The following is a 14,665-nucleotide window of genomic DNA, read 5'->3' as shown; positions in this document are numbered from 1 at the left end:
TCCTCAGGGACAGTTTCTATTATTTTCTCTTTTTTTGTCCTGTTAATGAGCCATACTTTGTTTCTTAGTATGACTCCCAATATTTTTGTTGAAAGTTGAACATTTTGAATATTATCATGTGACAACTTTGAAAATCAGATTTTCTCCACTCCCTGGGTTTTGTTAATAAGTCTTGTTTTTGGTTGTTGCTCTTTGCTTGTTTAGCGGCCTTTCTAAACTATTTAATAAAATCTGTATTCATTGTTGTGTGTGACTAAAGAAATCTGTGTTCTATTAGCTTAATGGCCATCTATTATTTTTACAGAATTTCCTTACATGCCTTTAAAGGCAAAAAAGAAAAACGAAAAAACACTCTTCCAAGTCTGAAAATTGGCTCTGTGTGGGGATATTTCTTGAACAGTTGGCCAGGCCCTTTAAACTCTGCCTTTTCCTGCTTGCTCAGAGCCTGAAGGTCAGTCGGAGGTAAAATTCAGGTCTGTTCAGGACTTTCCTGAGCACATATCCAGCTCAGGGAATGTGGGTGGTCTTATCAATTCCCTGGTATGTGTAGGAACTCTTAAAAGCCCTCTCCTCCATGTATCACCTTTCTCTACTTCTTTTCCCCCAGGTTTTCTACTTTGTCCTGGCCGCTTGTCTTGAGTGCTATCCCTTGTCCCAAGCCAATACTTCTGCTTTTAAGTGTTTTTGGCAAATGCTGCCTGGGAAGTCACCCAGCCCCGAGAATGTTCTAAGTCCAGCAAAACAAAGACAGGCCCTTATGCTGGACCTTTAGGGAGCTACCAAAAAACTTAAAACACACAACCAGAATTTTTTGAGACTAACATCCATGTTGCTCCCTTGGGCACTGGCAACCTATATGATGAGGAATGCATGCTACTATCTTCCTGGGCACAGCGACTCTGGGGCTGGGGGATGGTAGATGGGCCACGTGTAATGTTGCAGTGCTCTTTCCACAGTGGGGCAGCTTCTGTCATCTGGAAGTTTCCTCTGATTGTTGTTAATTTTTGACCAGTTTCTAGAGTTCTGCAAAAGTTAACTGACAATTTTGCCAGCTTATTAGGCTGCATTTTTTTCCCTCATGTACTCTTAATATTTTTTATTGTGTAAATGTATATATATATATATACATAAAATTTGCCATTTTAACCATTTTTAAGTGTACAGCTCAGTGTTACTAATTACATTCACATTGTTATGCAATCCTCACCTCCTATTTAGTGCAACCATCACTAGTATTAATTGCTTTTTTAAAAAAGATTTTGTTAATAAATACTTTAATTAATTAATTAATGAGAGAGTGCAAGAAGGGGGTAGGCAGAGGGACAAGCAGACTCTGCTGAGCCTGACACAGGGCTCAATCTCACCATCCTGAGATCATGACCTGAGCTGAAATCAAGAGTCAGAAACTCATCTGGCTGAACTGCCCAGGTGCCCCTATTAATTGCTTTTATGAAGAGATGGAGCTGTAGATTTCCTTCTCTGCAATTTTCAGTGATGTTATTTCTTACTTCAGATTTTTGAGGAGGGAAGTAATGTGGCATGAAGTATGTTAGAAAACTTAGAGAGTAGCTAAAATTTTACTGATGAGAAAAAGCATTAAATTATAGGGTACACTGGACCTCTCAGTACTGTCTTTGCTACTTCTTGTGAACCTACAATTATTTCAAAGTAAAAGGTTAAAAAAATATGGTGGATAATGTATTTCGGGATCTTATATGTATTAGTTCAGATATTCGAAGGAGAAAAAGCCTAAACTCAAAATAGCAGATCAAACCAGTTGCAAAGAAATACAGAAAGGACTAGTATAAACAGTTTCCAAAGAAAATCCTGAGTTCATGCACGCCATGGCACAAAAGAGCACTTAGAAGATAACCACACTGAGTGCAAAATAAGTTTGGAAGAACATCAGGCTTGATTCACAGGGAAAAAAAAAAAGGTTGAGCTGGAATGGGTATTAAAAAAAGCTGTTGGGCAGCCCGGGGGGCTCAGCAGTTTAGCGCAGCCTTCAGCCCAGGGCCTGATCCTGGAGACCCGGGATCCAGTCCTGCATCAGGCTCCCTGCATGGAGCCTGCTTCTCCCTCTGCCTGTGTCTCTGCCTCTCTCTCTCTCTTTCTGTGTCTCTCATGAATAAATAAATAAAATCTTAAAAAAAACCAACTCTTATAGGACCAATTTGATTACATTTTCACTTGTCTACCAGGTTTGCATCATGTGGACGATTTGTATTTGAGAAAAAAATTAGCAAGAACCAAGAAAGAAGAAACTAGAAGTTGAAAATAAATTAGACTAGAAGAAATAGATCAAAAACTACTTTAGGTATTACAGGGTAAAAATAAAAACCCTTTTTCCTTTATTCTCTTAAGTTCATGGACTGAGGTCCTGCAAATTAAACTGGCAAAAGACAGGAGAAAAGGCATATAAATTTTATTTGATGTTAATATTTTAATTTTTATGTGTACATGAGGGGCTCACAGAAAAGGAAGTGAAAACCCAAAGAAGTGGTTAGGCCTGAGAGCTTACATACCATTTTAATAAAAAGTGATAAATCTGTAGAGAAGTGACAACACAAAGAAAGTGTTTGGGCTTCCACAGGTGGTAAATTGTGGGGAAGTGAATATATGAGGGAAAACTAATGGAAGTTAAGGTTATTTCAGTAAGGTTTATTTATGTAGGTTCAAGTCAGTGCTGTCTCTGGGGATAAGAGTTGTCTCTTCCTAGTATTGGAAAGGAGAGAGGAGACACTTTCACAAAGGGAAATTTATACCCTGCTTTTAGGCATAAAGGGGGGAGAGTAGAGAGTTTTTCTATGTCTGCTGTTCCTCAATCGCCGTTAGTTCAAAATAATTCTTTTGCTAACACAGAATATTTTGAGGTGGAATAGTCTAATCTCTTTCAGCAGTTTAAGGAAAAACAAATTTAATAAAGGGAGCTAGATACTCACAAACTATTAGAAGAACAGAGGATCAGGCTATAACAGGAGACAAGGGATGACTTCTATAACCCACATACATGACCCTCTCAAGATGCTGTAATCTCATCATGAAATATAAGATGGGTGCTAAGAAAGGTAGGCACGGTAAGCCAAACACTGCTCCCACAAACGTTTCTTGACAACCCCCAGCAGAATGTAGTGATCAGGTCTAGAACATGGAGTGTGACATCTGCCACCCTTACAGCTGCCCCTGCCCCATAAAGCTGGAGACTGGACACTAGTACCTCCAGGACAGCAACAAATCACCAAGTTAGTTCCAATTTCATTTCCACCTTCAAAATCTCATGCAAATGCATTTCGTTGTCCTTATTCGTATCCAGGACCCTAGCTGGGAGACTGGGTAATGTAATTTTTAGTTTTGCAGCCTCTGCAGTACAGAAATGCACACTAGAAGGAAGTGGGAAAGAATATTAAGTGCCAATTGAGTATATTCAGCCGTGTGGTAGTTTATATATTCTCTTGATTTTTTATCTGTTCCAGTGACTGGCAATTCTGTCACCCCAAGATTGGAATAAGAAAAAAACCCTCAGAGATCATTTCATGCTAACCCTATAATTCTGCAGGTGAGGAAACTAAGACTCAGAAGCTGTAAGTGACCTGTTCCAGATCCCACAGCTAATAATGGAAGTCTTAATTCCTGTGTCTAGGATCCTTTCCAAGTATTTAATTTATTTATATATACCCACTTTGTTCCAAGGAAAATTTAGTGGCTCTCTGATATAAAAAACAATATAGCAGAATAAAATTCTTAAAAAATAACTATGTAATGTGAGACACACAGGAAGTGAGGAGGATCACTCCAAGGAGCCAGGACTCCAGCATGTAGGAGTAGATAATTCAGGGTTCTGAAGAGTAAGCAAAGATGCAACCTATGATCGAATCTAATTTCTAGGTGCTTGATTAATGAATTCGACCTCAGGTTTGGTTTGCTTAAAAGAATTCCTATATATTTTACCAAAGAAGAAGTTTCTTAGTCACAAACGCATTTGAAAGAATAGTGATTTCTTAGAAACGATTTCTTCAAAACACAGAAAGCCTAAAAGGCTGAAGAGACCCCACAGAAAGTTTAGGTGGCAAGACAGCAGTGATTTGTTTTGCAGAAGGGTTAGCAGTACCCCTACAGGGTCGGAGAGGGGCTGTCAGCCTCTCCGGGTAGGTGAGGAGGGCACAGTCAGGGGCCATCTGCGCATGTCAGAACTGTCAGCTGGAGGCAGCCCAGATGATTTGGAGAAGAAGAGGACATGCCAAGCAGCAGTTTGATTTCATAATTAATTTAGAAAGTGGTAAATAAAATTGCCTGTCAGGAGCCAAATAACAAAAATAGAAGGAACACTAAGCGTAAGTTATTAGCTCTGTGTTTCTGTAAAATGTATTTTGGAAATTAATAACTTTTTTCTTCTTACCACCTAGCTCCTTTCCTCCAAATTAAAAATTTTTTTTTTCCCACAATGCAATCTGATGTTCTCTCCAACCTGTTCCTCTAATTGCAATTAAACCCCGAGGGAGTAATCTTTCCAAATGCCAGAAAATAAGTTAGTGCCCAAGGGAATGGCAAAGCTGGAAATGTGATGTGAGTAATCACCAGATCAGCTTTTTCTGCTTTAGAACAAAAGAAGGGCTGGAAAGATGGGATCACCCGCAATTCTCAAACAGGAACCCCTGGCATTCATTTCCCCCAAGAAAATAATTGTTCTGCAATCTTTGGATCATCTGACAAACTGCTTCCTGGTGTATTGATTTGCTGCCACACTAAAAAAGTAATAAATCAATAACCACTTTTGTTGAGAAAGCAGGGAAAGGTAATGTTAGCTTGAGGAACCACCAAAGGCTTTGGGAAAGGAATTAAGTTTTTGAGAGAGAAAAGCAATGCATTTGGGAGGAACTTTAAGGACCTGAGAGAAGGCCGCATAGTAGGAATTTGAGAGAAATTTGTGTCTGGTTAGTCCCATGCCAGTCTCATTTTGCACAGGTTAGTATTGCAGGCAGGAAGCTGAGTCATGCGTGCTCCGAGCAGTGGTCCATGAACAAGGTGAGATGGTCAGGCACCGGGGCCTGGGCAGGAATGACATCCTGGTAGCAAGGTAGAGATTGCACCAGCATCAGAGAGACCTGAATCCGAACTCTGGCTCTCACAGCTGAGCTTGCCTGGGCACATGGCTTGAATTCCTAAGCTTCAGTTTCCTCGTCTGTGAGTCTGTGAACTGGAATAACAATTTTTCCCCCATCGTGGGGATAAAGTACAACATCTCACAAGTACTTGGTGTTTCGCAGTTGATAAATAGTCACCATTATTGTTCATTAGAAGGCTTTGGCGGCCGTGGAGAATAGATTAGGAAGGAAGATAGCAGGAAGCTGGTGTAGAATTTTTTAAGTAGATAGAACAGTTTCTAAATTACAAAGAGACCAGCAAATTAAGAAAAGCACATGATAAGTAGCTAGAGTCTTTGAAAGGAATTTGATGCTACGTCACTGAAGGGAAGTCAATGATTTATTTGAGGAAAATGGTACCCAATTTATCAGTAGAAAGCTATTTGACATTTGTGGGAAGTGGGAGAAAAGTCAGGTCAAAATATAAAAATGCAGAAACCATTAACTGGATGAAATGGAATGCTTGGTGATATGTGAGGGAGGGGACGGTGTGAAATAAGTGGTCTTGAGATAATTGGAGAAAGATGGGTAACAAATGGTATATGTAGGCTGGAGTTCAGGGAATTCCATTATTCTTTGTGAGGGAACATACCATTAGAAATGACATCAAAATTTTTTCTATGTAAGTATTCTCTCTGAAATCTGTGCCAGCATAACTTCCATAATTATAAAAAGATTTTTTTTAAATAATAAAAATAGGAAAAAAAGTGCCTGATCAGGTTACTGACAATCAGTTTCCCAATGAAACTGGGAAAGTTAAAATGTTAGGTCAGGTAAGAAATTAAAAATTTCAATTATCTACCTGTCAGCTGTCAAGCTGCCTAATGCAGGATGAAATGCAGAGATGAGATTTTAGGATGAGGCAAATGATGAATTCTAGCAAGGTAGAGTACCCCCCACCGCCTCCCCCCCTCCTGTGGCATAGAGTGTTTGTGGAATGAACAGAAACTGGTTTAGTCAGGTGCTTATGAGTGATCTCCTGGATAATCATAGCACAACCAAGCCTGACATTTTTTCAGCTGGGGTCAAGCCAAGAACACCCCACCCAAAAAGTGTTTGAGTTTAGATAAAATTCGATCACTGATCAGAAGAACTTGGCCAGAATAGATTTTAAAATAACATTTTATAAAACCTGAAGGCTAACTAAAAACATCATCGTAAACAGGTGAAAGCTCTTTGCCACAGATAAATCAAAATGTCCAGGTGTTAGGGATGGATTAGAAATTAAGTGACTAAATAATTCTAGAAGCACATTGCAAAATTTTCTGAAATTAGTAATAACAAGGTTGTTTTTAAATACACCAAATTAGCAAGCTATGTAAATATGGAAAAGTTACACATATGGATGAAAAGGGAATAATATAATCCAGTGAATTCATTTATTCTTTTTTCCTGACTAGAAATGTGAATAGCATCTAAAAAGAAAAAAAAAAACACACAATTAATTTTGAAGAGACAGATTTTTCTCCCTTTGCTTACTTTTAATTACCTGGAAAAACTAGAAACATTCCAAATTTTAAATGAAACCCAGTTTTAAGGAAAACTGCTTGAAAAAAAGTTCTGTAGTCCCCTTCCCACCCCCCCCCCTTTTATTAATTTCAAAGAAGATCTTATGGAAAGATGTTAAGGCTAAATTCATCCCCAAATTAACTTTGGAAACAGACAGTTGAGAGCTACTAAGGAAATAGAGTGCAGCAGGATTGCTGGAAGTGGCTGGTCCCCCCCAAAGTCTTCCAAGGGACTTCAGGTATGGATATTGCTTAAGATAGATTATTAACTGGTCTTGGAGCCTGGAGATTGCCCATATGGCTCTAAATGCACGGGGGCAATGGTTGTACCATTGTAAGTCAGGGGAATCTGAGAAGAGAGGCAGGATTTTAAACACCTAAGAGTTTAAAAAGCGAAAGACAACAATATTAATGCAAAGAAAACTGTCTTTGATTAATCTGCTAGTTGTTTCTAGAACTAGTATTATTGGATTTTTTTTTCTTTTCTTTATTTACTTATTTTTGGATTTTTTTCAATCATAAAAGTAGTATACTTTCACTGAAAAATACCTATAAAATACAGAAAAGCATAAAGATAGAAATAAAAATCAATTATCATCCCACACTCAGCAAAACCTATGGTAGGTAACATCTTAAAATGTGCTTTGCAGATTTTCTGCCATAAGTATGTTTTCTGTTCTTTTTTTGTAAATTTTGTATAAAATGAGATCGTACTATTTTGTAGTCTGCATTTTTTTACTTAGAAACATATGAAATGTAAATCTTTTTAGGTCATAAATAATAGATATGTATTATTTTTAATGTCTGGGCATTATGTAGTTTAATTTTCTACCTTTTTTGACATATTGATTATGTTACATAATTTAAATAGATATTTTATTTACTTTTAAAATCAGTTTAAGATTTGGCTCTCAGTATATTCTTTATGCACATTAGTCCATATGCATTTCCGATTATAGTACACTATCAGGCTTCCTGTTATACTCTGTGCAGCATTTAGCACACCGGAGAGTGACAAAGTCTCTTTATCCACTCACTGGAAGGGATTTTAGAATGCCGGCACTCTATATTTCACTATTAACAAAATGCTAAGCTGCACATCCTTGCTCAATTATTTCTTAGGATAAATTCCAAGAAGTTGAATTGCCATCCCAGAGGTGATGCTCGTTTTTAAAGCTTTTGCTATATACAGTTAAACTGACCTCTTGAACAGTAAATCAATTTACCCTCATGCCCCATTTCCCTGTACTTCCTCCACGAGGAATATAATCATTCTGTTTCATCCTTACAAAGCTGATAGTTTAAAAAAATGGTATCCCACTCTAATTTGTAGTTCTTCAACTACTAACGAGGCTAAATATTTTCTTATAGCTATATGTTTTGTCTGTCTTTCTTTTTCTTTTTAAATTTTTATTTTTTTATTCAACTTACAGAAACTAAAACAAACTCAATTCACCAATTTCTCCCATCCCCTACTTCTTGCCTCTGGCTAATTTGTTCTTTGCGTCTATGAACTCAGATTCCATGTGTGAGAGAGATAATATGGAATTTGTCTCCTCTGATTTATTTCAGTTAGGATAATGCCCTCAAGATTATTTCATGTTTTTGCAAGTGGCAAGATATACTTTTTTATGGCTGAATAATATTCCATCGTGTGACTATATGTATACATATACATATATATATATGTGCACACACAGCATATACATGGTATATTCCATGTATGTGTGTATATATCTATATATACACATCTTCTTTATTCATCCACTGGTGGACACTGAGGTTGTTTCCATAGCTTGGCTATTATAAACAATGTTGTAATGAACATGGGTTTGCAGATATCTTTTCAAATTAGTATTTTCATTTTCCTCAGATAAATATCCAGAAGTGAAATTGGTGGATCCTATGGTAGTTATATTTTTAATTTTTTGAGAAACCTTCATACTGTTTTCTATAGTGGCTGCAACAATTTGCATTCCTACCACAAGTGCACTTTCTTTTCTTTATATCCTGGCCAACATTTGTTATTTCTAGTCTTTTAATAATAGCCATTTTAACAGGTGTGGGGTGATATCTCATTTTGGTTTTGATTTGCGTTTCCCTGATGATGAGTGATGTTGGATATCTTTTCATGTGCCCATTGGCCACCTGCATGTCTTCTCTGGAAAAATATCTGTTCAGATCTTCTGCTCATTTTTTTTTTCTGCTCATTTTTTGTCAGATTGTTTGCTTCTATATTATTGAGTTATATGAGTTCTTTATTATCTTGGATGTTAGTCTCTTATCAGATATTTGAAAATATTTTCTCCCATTCAGTAGGTTGCTTTTTCATTTTGTTGATGATTTCCTTTGCTGTGCAGAATCTTTTTAGTTTGACGTAGTCCCATTCGTTTATTTTTGCTTTTGTTTTAGTGTTCCATTAAAAAAGTCATTGCCAAGGCCCATGTTGAGAAATTTACTGCCTGTTTTCTTCTAAGAGTTTTATGGTTTTAGGTCTTATATTCAAGTCTCTAATCCATTTTTAGTTAACTTTTTCGTGTGTAGTGGAAGATAGTAGTCCAGGTTCATTTTTTTGCATGTTGCTGTCAGTCTTTTTCTTTTTTAAAAGAAATGATTGATATATATTCTTTCTGTGAATTTTCTGGGGAGGGGAGTATTATGTGGCACAAACAATGGGAGAACAACTGACTTAGTTTATTTTTTATAAAAATATTAAATTTTTGGAGGGCAAGGCCTTGTCAGTAATGCCTTGGTCTCTTGGACTTAACTACGGACTTATGTGAAGGACTGGGAAATGCTTTTTTGACATCTTATAAATTATCTGAAAAGGAAAGGGTACTGTAGACTTAAAATGATAAGCTACTGGGACTCAAGTATAGCAATATCTTTTAGGGCTATGGACAGAGATAGAAAAGTGAAAGCTAACCATAGTGGTTTGCTAGTAAAGTATTAGAGTAGTGGCCAGAAACATTTACTTTATTAAACAGACTTTAAAAACCTTTTCACTTCTATACTAAGTTTAAAAATAAACTAACAATTTAATATTTTAAAGGTTTTTTTTAAAGAAAAATAATTAGCACACAGTAATATTGACTTTTTTGGGTGTATGATCCTATGAATTTTAATACATGAGCAGATTGTATAATCACCACCACAGCTAGAATGTGGAACAGTTCTATCTACCTGCCAAACTCCTTTGTACTAATTTCTTGTGCTTAACTCCTGGCCACCACTGATTTCTTTTTCTGTCACTTTAGTTTTGTCTTTCTAAATTATTGTATAAATGCAATCATAGCATATGAATTTTTTCTTTTTAAAGATTTTATTTATTTGGGAGAGAGAGAGAGAATGAAAGCAAGCATGAGCAGGGGGAGAGGGAGAGAGAGAAGCAGACTCCCCACTGAGCAGGGAGCCAGATGTGGGGCTTGATCCTAGGCTCCCGGGATTAAGACCTGAGCCAAAGGCAGACAATAAACCGACTGAGCCACCCAGGCGCCCCTACAGTATGAAATTTTTGAGACTGGCTTCTTTCACTCATCATAATGTCCTTGAGATTCATCCAAATTGTTGTATGAATCAGTAGTTTGTTCCATTTTATTGCTGAGTGAATCCTATTGTATGGATGTACCAGACTGTAAATGAGTAACTTACTGAAAGATATTTGGGCTGTTTCTAATTGTTGGCAATTATGAGTAGAGTTGCTATATAAACACTCTTGTACAGATTATTGTGTGGTTCTAAATTTTTGTTTCTCTAGGGTAAATATATAGAAGTGGAACTGATAGAGAATGTGGTAAATGTATGTTTTAACTTTATAAGAAACTGCTAAAAACTTTTCTGAAGTGTCTGTATCATTTCTATGTTTTTACTAGCAATATATGGTTTATCCAGTTTCTTCACATCCTTGTCAGCACTTAGTGTTGTCGATATTTTTCATTTTAGCCATTGTAATAGGTGTATGGTGGTAACATGGATTTAATCTGCATTTCCCTAGTGGCAATGTTGAGCATCTTTTTGTTTGCTGATTTGCCATTCATATTTCCTCTGTGGCTAAGGTTCCAAGTCTTTTTGCGTGCTTAAAATTGTTGTTGTTGTTTTTTTTAACCATTGAGTTTTGAGAATTCTTTATATATGTAGTCTCTTAATTGTGTCTTTCATAGAGAAAAATATTTTAATCCTGATGAAGTCTTGGGATCAGTCTTGAATACTCTGGATGCTGATTGATTACTTAATCTCCCAACCTCCCTTTCATCTAATCCCCATATATTTGGTCTCCATGTCCAATTCCAAGGACTTTCCCCTCAGTGCACCTACTTACAGTTAATTCAATGATATATGTTATGTATGTGTATATACGTACATGTAGATATAAATTCTATAACAGAAATGCTTTTTTTTTTAAAGATTTTATTTATTTATTCATGAGAGAGAGAGAGAGAGAGAGAGAGAGAGGCAGAGACACAGGCAGAGGGAGAAGCAGACTCCATGCAGAAGCCCGACGTGGGACTTGATTCCGGGACTTCAGGATGACACACCTGGGCAGGCGCTAAAGTGCTAAGCCACCCAGGGATCCCTATAATGTAAATACTTTTAAAAAAAGATTTATTTATTTACTTTAGAGAGAGAGAGCATTTGGATGGGGAGAGGCAGAGGGAGGCAGAGTGAGAACCTCAAGCAGACCCCATGCTGAGCTCGACCCAGGGCTTAATCTAATGACTCTGAGGTCACAACCTGAGTTGAAACCAAGAGTTGGATGCTTAACTGACTGCACTGCCCAGGCGCCCCTGTAAAGAAATAACTTAATTTGCTTTTAGAATCAATTGAATATTTGGCATGTTCGTTATGTTTCCTACGCATTTCCAAGTCACATACCCCTGGAAGGTAAACACTTGTCCTTTTTTTTAACCTTATTCTGAGCTGCACCTCGCATATGAGAAGATGATAGATTATCATCGCTGGAAGGGATATTATAGCCCTGGTAGTAAACCTGTGGTCTGTGGGTCAGCACCATTGGCATTACCCGGGAGTCATGAGAAATTCAGACTCTCAGCCCCTACCCTAGGCCTGTGAGTTAGAATCTGCATTCTAATGAGATCCCCAGGTGCACATTAAAGATTTTAAAGCACAGCTGTACAGTCATCTGGCTCTCACTCTTATTTTTCTAAACAAAGAAACTGAGGTCAAGAGAGCGCAAGGATGGCCTCAAAGCCCAAGGCAGCTAGTGCTAGAGCCAGGATGAGAACCTGACCCTCGTCATCCAAGGCCTGTGTGTTCTGCATTGCCAACACGTGCCTCCAGCATTCTGGATGACAACGCCAATGTCAACTCTTCCCTTCTCACCCTAGGCCAGGCATGGAGCATTAGCACTTGTCTTGATGTGGTCTTTCTCCAAAAAGACTCCCTTCACTCCTTATTCCCAATATCCCCTAGGGAGATCCAACTTCCAAAATGCAGACTTTTAAATTTTCCTAATGAAATGAACTAAATACTCTTCGGGGGAATAAAGTGATTTTTCCCCTTGCATTTGTTTACTTCTCTGTAAGCTCCTGAGATGGCTAACATGCTAGTTGTTAATCACACCATCTGCTCAAACAGCACTTCTAAATCATTTGATTCATACTTTTCTTTTTAAGGAATTTTTTTTTTCAGAACAATATGTTTGTGTCTGTGTTACTCCCATCATTTGGCAATGCAGTATGAGCTATTTAAACTTTCCTATTTATTGTAAATGGCTTTTCAATCAGCAAATATTTTTTTAAATGTGCATACACCACAAAAAAGCTGTGTCTACTGACTTTTCAAACATTGGAAACAGTAGAAAAATCTGTTCCAGTCTGTCTGCTGTCAAATTTTTAACCATCTGATTATATTTAAATGAAGTGTTTAGGAAGATGATTTATCTGACCGACCCCAAGAAAATTTTCCCTGCTGGTCCTGAAGATGGCAGTGCTGTGCAATTTAGTACAACCCTTCCTCCACTACGCCCCCCACCCCCGCGAAAGGAATTTCTGGAATGGCAGAAACTGGGATAGGATTCGCTAAATGTGAACCTTCTAACACTTAGCATAAACCTCTTCTGAACCCTGGAACAATTTGGTTTATCTTTTGGTTCTTTTGTTTTTGTTTAAAGCTGTACCCCATGCGTTTCCTGTTTCCAGCTGGGATCAGAAATGGAAATAGTTTAAAGGTTATTCTCATATCATGGGTAACCAGGAAATGCCTATATAGTTTACCGAGAAGCTGGTTTTCACAAGACTGCTAGCTTAACAAAAAAAAAAAAAAAAAGAAATCCTCACAAAGGCTCAACCCAAGATAAGTGGAGCTAAGAATACTAGAGGTTTTGAATGCCTACTGGGACCACATCTCCTGGTTTCCTTTCCTTAACAACAGAGGCCTGCTGCCTGACATTCTTTCAATTTCTTTAGGAGGGTCTGGAACAGTGGGCTTAAAGGGACACATGCTCAAGCTCTAGGCAGTATAACTCAGAAGATGATTTCTTGGTCTGGTCCTATCATTGCTAAGGTGTAGGCAGGGAAGTAGAGGGGAGATAGAGGTGTGTTGATACACACACTTGATTTTTGAGATTGTCAACACTTGGGGACAATTCAACTAGCTAGAAAACATTTACTGAGACTTAATTTTGTGAAAGGCATTCTATCAAGCACTGTTACAAATAATCACCAGCACTCTTTATGTGCCATGAGCCAGCCCCTTGCCAAATGCGTCAGCAACATATCATTTAATCTTCACCAGAATTGGACAAGGTAGGCACTATACCTCCCACTTTTTTTTTTTTAATTTAAGGAAACCGAGGGACAGAGAGGTTAGAAAGTGAGCCTAAGATCATGCAACTTGTTGAAAGTACAATCGTTGACGTTACATGTCAAGCCTTATAACCCCAGAACCTGCTCAATCAGTTGCTGCCTGGTGTTTTGATTCACAGATGAACTAGCATAGATACGAAGCTCTCAAGTTGGAATTAAATATATTTGGTACCCATTTAAGAATGACGAAGACTGGGGGAACTAGTTCCCACTATTTTCCTTCTTCTAAGTGCTATGCTAAGTGCTATGGAGTTGTAAAACAGCCAAGCCCTTGGTGAACATGTATGTCATTTGGGCTGGGGAGCTCCACGTAGAACAGCACACCTAAGTGACAAAAGATGTCTTTCTCCCCTGTGACCTCCTCAGAGATCACAGCTCCTTTCTGGGGCTAAGATTTGCTAATGAAGCTAGGGACACCAGGGATATCCAGTTGGGACTGTAGATTTGGGCACCTAGGGACAGAACACACCCACATTTTCGAACTATTTTGGCAGTGTATTTTACCACTGCCCAAACTCAGAGAATACTGATCCTGTTAAATTCCTCAAATTTGAATGTGGGAACTCTTCTTTCATCTTCACCACTAAAGCAAAGATATATGGAATCTCATTTCCCTTCTCTTTGCTGTGTGAATGTCTTATAACACTGCCTAGGGGGGTGATTCTCAAAGTGTGGTCTCCAGACCTGTAGCATCAGCATCAGTTGGGAAATTGTAAGAAATACAAATTCTCAGGTCCTGCCTGTCAGGTCTCCAGACCTACTGAATCAGAAACTCTGGGTGTGGAGCCCAATCATTTGTGTTTTAACAAGCCTTCCAGGTGATTCTGATGCACATTAATATTTGAAAACCACTAGACTATGCTATTATCTACATGTGATTTGGAAGAAAGAGCTCCCAGTGAGTCAATGGTCACTGTGCTGCCCTGTGGAAGGTGGGTCCTTGTTAGCCGCCTTGGGAACGCCAGGTAGCACAGCCCCAGGCTGGGCGGCTGTCCTTGAAGTCTCACTAGATCCAGTGCCCTCTTCCAACACATTCTCTCACATCATTTCCCTCTATCCTCCCACTCCTCCCCAAAGCTCAAGGAATTCTTTTCTAGCCTTGAAAGGATGTGGGATGGGAGATGAAGGTCTGGATGAGGACAACTTCCTAGGAGTCGTCCCAATTTCCAAATCCTTCATTTGGGCTTTTGAT

The sequence above is a fragment of the Canis lupus genome, chromosome 36, assembly GCF_011100685.1.
Source record: "Canis lupus familiaris isolate Mischka breed German Shepherd chromosome 36, alternate assembly UU_Cfam_GSD_1.0, whole genome shotgun sequence".
NCBI lineage: Eukaryota > Metazoa > Chordata > Mammalia > Carnivora > Canidae > Canis > Canis lupus.
The sequence above is the reverse complement of the archived record's forward strand: the minus strand, read 5'-3'. Positions refer to the sequence as shown.